Consider the following 7,500-nt stretch of genomic DNA (forward strand, 5'->3'; position numbering starts at 1 on the left):
AAACTTTTGATTTAAAGTCACTTAGCGTATATTCTCCGCATAGCAAAAGTTCTTGTTTTGTACAGAGAAAAATAATTTACCGGCTATAACAATGGAAGAAGTGAAAGATACCATGCCTCCTGCACCAGAATGACGGAATTACTTGGCCAGTTCTCTAGGCCATGGCTGACATATCAGGACACCTTTCATGCAAGATTGAAGCTGCTATTGTTGCCTTTACACATGGATCCACTTTTGATGAAGCCCTCTTAGACCTACAAATGCTCTGCAGTGTTTGATTAAGCAGTGGAGTTTTTTGTTCAATTTCTTGCGTCAGCTTCTCAATTTTGAATTATAGTTGTTCCTCTGGCTTTGTTTGACGTAAAACACTGTTTGTCTTCTTTTTACATAGTTCCTCTAGTTCATTATCAATTTCTTTAATCACAACCTCTTTCATAGATTTAGACAACTCTGGAGTGTGCATGACTTTTTTGCATCCTGTGTTAAACAAACCAAGAGCTAGATAGCTCACTATACTGGCAATCTCACCATCAGCATTTTCCTTCTGTTCCCCGGAAGGATATGAAATTATGACCTTCGAGTTAAATACAAAAAATTATCAAAGAGTACATCCACTGTACACATATTCCTTTCAGAACGATAGCCTCATTTACTCAAGCCCTGGTCAAATGGTACATGATAGTCGATGATAGTTCATAACTCAAAGCTATAATCATGTATCATCAACTATCATCTGCATGACCAGGGCTTTAAAGGGAACTTTTCCTAAACATTAATTATATCGGTAAGCACATAATGAGGACTGATCCATAATGGCCAAAATAAAATCTTAAACATAATATTGTTCAAACCATAAACTTCAAGGAATTCACACAATTCTAAAAACTATTGGATGAAGTTTTCCAGCATAATACAATATTCTCGGATACACTTGACTTTTCTGCAGCCTCCATAATAGACTGAAGCTTCCAAAAGCAAATAAAATATTTTCGATCTGCAAAGTCAAACACATTTCGCCATAACCAGCTAATAAATAAACTTGTTATCGAACTTGAAAAAAAAAAGCTGAAGTGTCTCTGGTATAAGCCTTGGGCTTGTTACTCTTTCAGAAAAGAAGACACATATGCACTTACCTTCACGGGAACTTTCTCTGGAGGGAGCGTTTTCTCCAAGGCCATGTGCAGTGCTTCTCCATTGGGTGTTGATTCAGATACATCTATCGTGACATCGTTGGGAAGTGGTTGAAAACTTGCCATTAGATTGTCGTTATCTTCTCTTGAAGCGGAAGGTACCAACCAGCTAGGGCGATGTTTTTTCTTGGCTTTTGGCGATGGGCTAGCTTTTAACATCCGCCTCACAGTGATGTTACTCTTTCAACAAGTCAAATAATGTTTTCCAGGAAGCTCTCAAATTTGCTCCATGACGACTTGAAAGTTTTTATTCAGGGATTCGATCCTGCGGCCACAAGGCCTACATACACGACTAGAAAAAACATTGCAGTTGACAGTCTCCTCCAAAATGGATTCCAACTTTTGACGAAGGCCGCTGTGTTGCTCTCCATTGAATGTACATCGTTTGCCGATTAGGCAAATTCCACATACCGTAATTTCTGGGCGATTACCCGCGCGGTAGATTACCCGTACCGGTCATTTTTTGCAATAACAAGAAAAAAATTTCAACAGATTACCCGCACCCAAAAACAAAAGAAAATTCGTGAACTCACAAAGTTATCTGCACGAGTGATAACTTTGAGCTTATACTCAAAAGTAAAACTCTGATGTCCGCATTTAACACCGGGCATTTTGACTCAAAATTGTTCGTGGCTACATTTATCGTAAACGATTGAAGCGTGTATTTCTCATTCAGTCAATTACCTTTTTATAACGTTTTGAATCAAATAAAGACTACAACTCCTTTTTTTGTTAACAAAATATACTTTAGCGTGAAATTGGTAAGTTTTCACACCTATTGTTTTTGACCTCCGCTTGTAAAAATCTCCACTTGTAAAAATCCGTTCTAAAAAAAACATCGATATCTCAGGATGTACTGACTCTAAGAAATCGCTTGAAACGCGAAAATACTCTCTACCTCAAGGCAGCGCTTGCTCGGAATATTTTACTGATGCGCCATATGTTCTGTAATTTTAAAATTTTGTTCGTGAATGTTTGTTTACACTTGTGCCGACAATCACCTCTTATTAATTATGGGGCGGCAGCGGCACCATGAAATGAACATGTCGGCATCAGTTTTTGTGTGTGCATTACTTTAAAGCCTGCTATTTCACATTTTTATTCTTTTGTTTTGAATTTATTATTCCAGTTAGTGAATAATATTTTATTTTGAACTAAACAAAGAAAGAAGCTCGCTGCTTTGAAATTAGCAAAGTAAGAAAGTAATATTACACGCGTGATAAACGATTTTGATTGCCAACGATTTTCAATTTGCATCGGTTTTCATCGAGAGCATTTAAGTTTATTAGACAATTAAAGCGGGATAAAAGGCAATATACAGTTTTTAGGAACAATTTCTAGGAACAATTTCATTAATGACTTTTATATTTTTTCCCTACTTACGGTTTTGAAACTATACCGGAAGATTTAAAAATTATCACATTACCCACACCTTCCTATAACCGACACCAAGAACTATTTGCAAGAACTATTTGCGGAAAAACAAACACATTACCTGCGGGTAATTGCCCGGAAATTACGGTAACAGACAAATTGTGTCTTTCGTTTTCGCCGTCTGCATCTTCACTGGCGTTTTCGGAGATTTTAAAACACCAGGCAAATCCACAATAGAATTCCCTGGGGTTGAAAGCATTTGGAAAATGACATTAACAGCGAGGAAATGACAGGGCTAGTACACGCGCAAACAACATGGAAACATAGTGATGTCATGAGTTACTCAGTTTGAAAGCGAGGCTGCCCGAGGCTCGGTTACATTTGAATTTGGAGCATGCTCAATAGGAATTGTGCAGGTTACGAGTAGAGTCTCCTTCCTCTCCCTAACTTATCTAGGAAGATGGAAGGAGACTCTGCTCACAGGTTACATTTCTTCTCAATGAGTGATGACCTTTATCAAGGGGGGCACTTGTAAAAGCACATCGCAGCTTGATTCTATGTTTTCTATCATTACCACAAGCAACAGTTCCATTTTCTCTCAGGTATGAAAACAGTTCCTGGCTCGTATACCAGTTATCCACATACAAGTTATATCCAAAATCCACCAGACCTTCCGTTAGCCTTGGGACTACAGCACCATATTTTCCAAGCCTGTGCTAGAGTGCTGGATTTCCTCCAAGCCTGTCGGGTTCCTTCCCTAGGTACACAAATGAGTTCCATAGTTATCCAGAACCCTCTCACACAGACAAAGAGTTTTATTCCGAATCTTCCACGTTTGAGAGGGATATATTGCATGAAGGCAAGTTTTCCTTTCCAAAGGAGCAGTTCCTCATCAATAGAAATGTGTTTCTCAGGAATGTAAACTGATTTGAACTTGTTGACAAGGTAAGTCACAACTGGTCTGACTTTATAAACCTTGTCACAGTTTGCGGCAGTTGGATTATAATTGCTGTTGTCAGCAAAGTGAAAGAACTGGAGAATACTCTGGAATCTGTTTCTAGACATTACACTGTTGAACACTGGCTTCACAACAATCTCCATCAAATTTCATTTTCCCATGATAAGTCTCATATCATTCACTTGCTCTCCCATGTGGTGGACCGTTTGGGTTATTTCTTTTCAATTGAGCTGCATACAAATTGGTTTGTTCCGGTAGAATATTGTATCAGACTGTTCTGTGACAAAGTGCCCAAATATGGTAGCTCCACATTGGGGCATGCCATGTGGTCGAGAGATCAGAGGAGATTGTAAGAGTGTGTGGCTCGCGAACAAAATTAAAAACTGAAGACTTGAGTGTTCTCCGCATTCTGTGTTAGGGAACCCAAGGTACAGTAACAGTGGTGTCAGAAGTCAGGATGGCAGACGCAGATATTAGCGACAAAAGTGGGGAAATTGTTCTCAAAATGCAGTATGCGAGTGTCTTGGATGAAAATGTCTCGCTGCTCACCTTTATAGTGGCGGACTCCGGTTCGAACTTGGACGCTATTATGAAAGTACTTCAGTCTATACAGAAACAAAACCAAGCTGGAATAACAAGGGCGAAAAACTGAACTTCAAGTAGAAGAACTGTCACAACGCTTCAAAGAACTAGGTACTCGTGTGAATAATCAAGCATTGCAACTGGAGACTGAGCTCAAGTTACATAGAGATAAATTGACTGTGAAAATAAATGCTTTGGAGGATGACTTCGTAAATAAGGTGGAATTCCTTGACTCGAAACAACGTTCCTTTGAAGAAGAGGTGAAGGAAAGGCTCAAAAGGACACGAGAAGTTCAACTTGCAGCTGAAGACTTTGAGGAATAAACTGAGCAAAATGCTGGATACAGCGGAACAACAAATGCATGTTAAAGTAGAAAATTTCACGTCTTTGAAAGCAAGCCTTTCACCTGAGGTCTCCAATTTTTCCACGCCTCTTTCAGCTTCCAGTGGAGATTTTGAACAAAAGTGGCCGGTTCAAAAACCACCTTCGTTTGACAGTAAATCATAGTGGGAACCGTACATCGCACAGTTAGAAACCGTCACTGGAATGTATCAATGGAACAAAGAGCCTGAAAGGTTTTGCCTTGAGTCTACTAGGAAACCTTCCATCATTACCCATCAAAACTATAAGGAGTTGGTGGCAGCTCTTGAGATCAGATTTGGTTCGGCGTACCAGCTAGAACTGCATCATTCCAAGTTTAAAAGTAAATTGAGACGGCGTGATGAATCACTACAAGAGCTAGCCGAGGATTTACAGCGCTTGGCTAGGCTGACTTACCCTTCTGCGCCAGAAGAAATGAAGGATCTACTGGCCAAGGAACAATTTATTGATGCTATCCTGGATGGAGATACCAGACCACTATTGAAGAAAAGCTGTCCCTAATCCCTTCGAGCAGCTCTCAGCTTGGGTATGGAGTTAGAATCTTACCGGCTAGCATCTTGCCAAGGGAACTTTCAGGCTCGTGGGCTGAACTGTGACACAGCAGAAGGAACTTCAACTGAGAAGCCTGGTCATGGGGAATGCCGGCAGGATGATTTACTGGCACAAGTTAAAGGGCTGCTTGCTGAAGTGGTCTCCTCCCAGGGTCATGATAAGCCTTATCAAGGGGATCCAGATACCAGGCCACAGTGCTGGGGTTGCAGAAAGAGGGGACGTATTAAACGAAACTGTTGATACCTTGGCGGAAACTGGTCAAGGAATGTGCAGATGCAGGTCAACTCTTAAACTCCTTTAAACTAAGACAGGCCGGCCTTGAGGGGGAAAGGCCAGCCCAGCAAACAGTGAATTCAACCCCACAAGTTATGATGATGACTGGACGGTTGTCCCACAAGGGGGACGGCCTCACAGTAAATGGAAACATTGATGGTGTGATCTGTCCTATGGTCGTTGACACAGGAGCTAATGTCACAGTAGTCCGACCAGATGTACTGAGCAACAGTACATGATACAGGGTACCATGAATGTACTTAAAACTGCTATAGGGGACACAGCGAATGTTGCTAGTAAACTGTGGCTCGGGATAAAGATTGGAGGCACAGAAGTCTCCCATGAAACACTAGTTGCAGATTTTTTCAACAAGTTCATACCCAGCCTGGACTTCTTGGTGGCCCATGGTTGTACAGTTGATGCTGGAGCAGGAAGCCTGCGTATCGGAGTAGAGGAAGTCCCTCTTCATAAGCCCACATCTAGACAACTAGCTCGCTGTTTTCCTTTAACAGCTGTGGAAGACACTGATTTCTCCTTACAGTGAAACCTTTGTGGCATCGAGGATCATGGATGATCCACTTGGCGAACAGTAGGCCCATCGTTTACTGCTAAGCTTCCACCTGATATTGTGGTTGGTAAGACGCTGGTTGATGCCCAACAAGATTATGTTCCTGTGAGAGTGGTACCGTAATTTCCGGGCGACTACCTGCGGGTAATGTGTTAATTTTTCCGCAAACAGTTCTTGGTGTGGGTAATGTGCTCAAGAGTGGTTACTGGCAAGTAGAACTGGAAGAGAAAGACAGAGAGAAGACAGCCTTCTCTGTAGGAAATGGGCTCTGGCAGTACAATGTCATGGCGTTGGGTCAGTGCAATGCGCCAGCCACATTCGAGCACCTTATGGAGGATGTACTCGGTGACTTGAGGTGCTTAATTTACCTTGACGATGTAATTGTTCATGCCTCAACCTTTGAACAAGAGTAAGAACGCTTGAGACTGTTTTCCCGTTTAAGAGCAGCCATCCTGAAGTTGAATCCTAATAAGTGCGAACTGTTTCGATGCAAAGTTAGGTTCCTTGGCCATGTAGTCTGAGCAAAGGGAGTAACCACAGACCCTGACAAAGTAGAGGCAGTTAAAACCTGGCCTGTGCCACGAAATGCCAAGGATGTTAGGATATTTGTTGGATTGTGCACCTACTACCAGCGATTCGTACAGGCATTCTCTGATGTTCCTAGGCCCCTGCATGAACTGACTGAGAAAGGCTAATCATTCGAGTGGACAAAGGCTTGTGAAGAGTTATTTCAGCAGCTCAAGGATGCTCTTGTGTCTGCCCCACAGAACCCTTCCCACTAGATACGGATGCCAGTAATGTAGGTGTTGGGGCAATTCTCTCTCAAGTCCATGATGGTGAGGAAAGAGTCATAGCCTACTACAGCCATGCACTCAGAAGACCTGAATGCAACTATTGCACCACTAGGTATGAACTTCTGGCAGTTGTCAGAGCAATTGAGAATTTTCACCCATACCTCTATGGAAGGTAGTTTACTGTCAGAACTGACCACGCTTCGCTACAATGGCTGCTCACTTTCAATAACCCAGAAGGACAGATGGCTCGGTGGTTAGAGAAACTACAGACCTATGACTTTTGCATGGAATATAGGGCGGGCAGTGGCCATCAGAATGCAGATGTGATGTCACAGCGTCCTTGCTTTGAAACAAATTGCACGCATTGTCAGCCTTAAGAGGAGAAAGAGTTACCTGGAGACCGTAAAGGAAGTAGGCCAGCTGACACTTTCCCAGTTGTCAGAGAGCTGCACAAATAATAACTTTATTATCCATACTCTTAGTCAAAGAGTACAAATACATTGGCAATATGGGTGATACAAAATATTTAAAAACATGTACAGGATGAATTAAAATCTGTCAAGTTACTCGATTAACTTGGGTTTTCTATCCTGGGTACCAGACTTTTTGGATCTTGTTCATTTGTTTAGGTAATGGCCCCAAGGTAGGGTTTTTCTCTCTCTCGGAGTCTGCTCCACTGCCATTTTGTTTGATAACAGAGTATGCCCAGAGCTAAATTACTGGAAATTTGAAGAAATCTATATGCATGGCAATGATTACGAGTGTTCACGGGCCCAGAAAACCACCTCAAAGACAAGTTATTGTTTTAGCATTTGTTTGTCAACCTTT

The sequence above is a fragment of the Montipora foliosa genome, chromosome 11, assembly GCF_036669935.1.
Source record: "Montipora foliosa isolate CH-2021 chromosome 11, ASM3666993v2, whole genome shotgun sequence".
NCBI classification, from domain to species: domain Eukaryota; kingdom Metazoa; phylum Cnidaria; class Anthozoa; order Scleractinia; family Acroporidae; genus Montipora; species Montipora foliosa.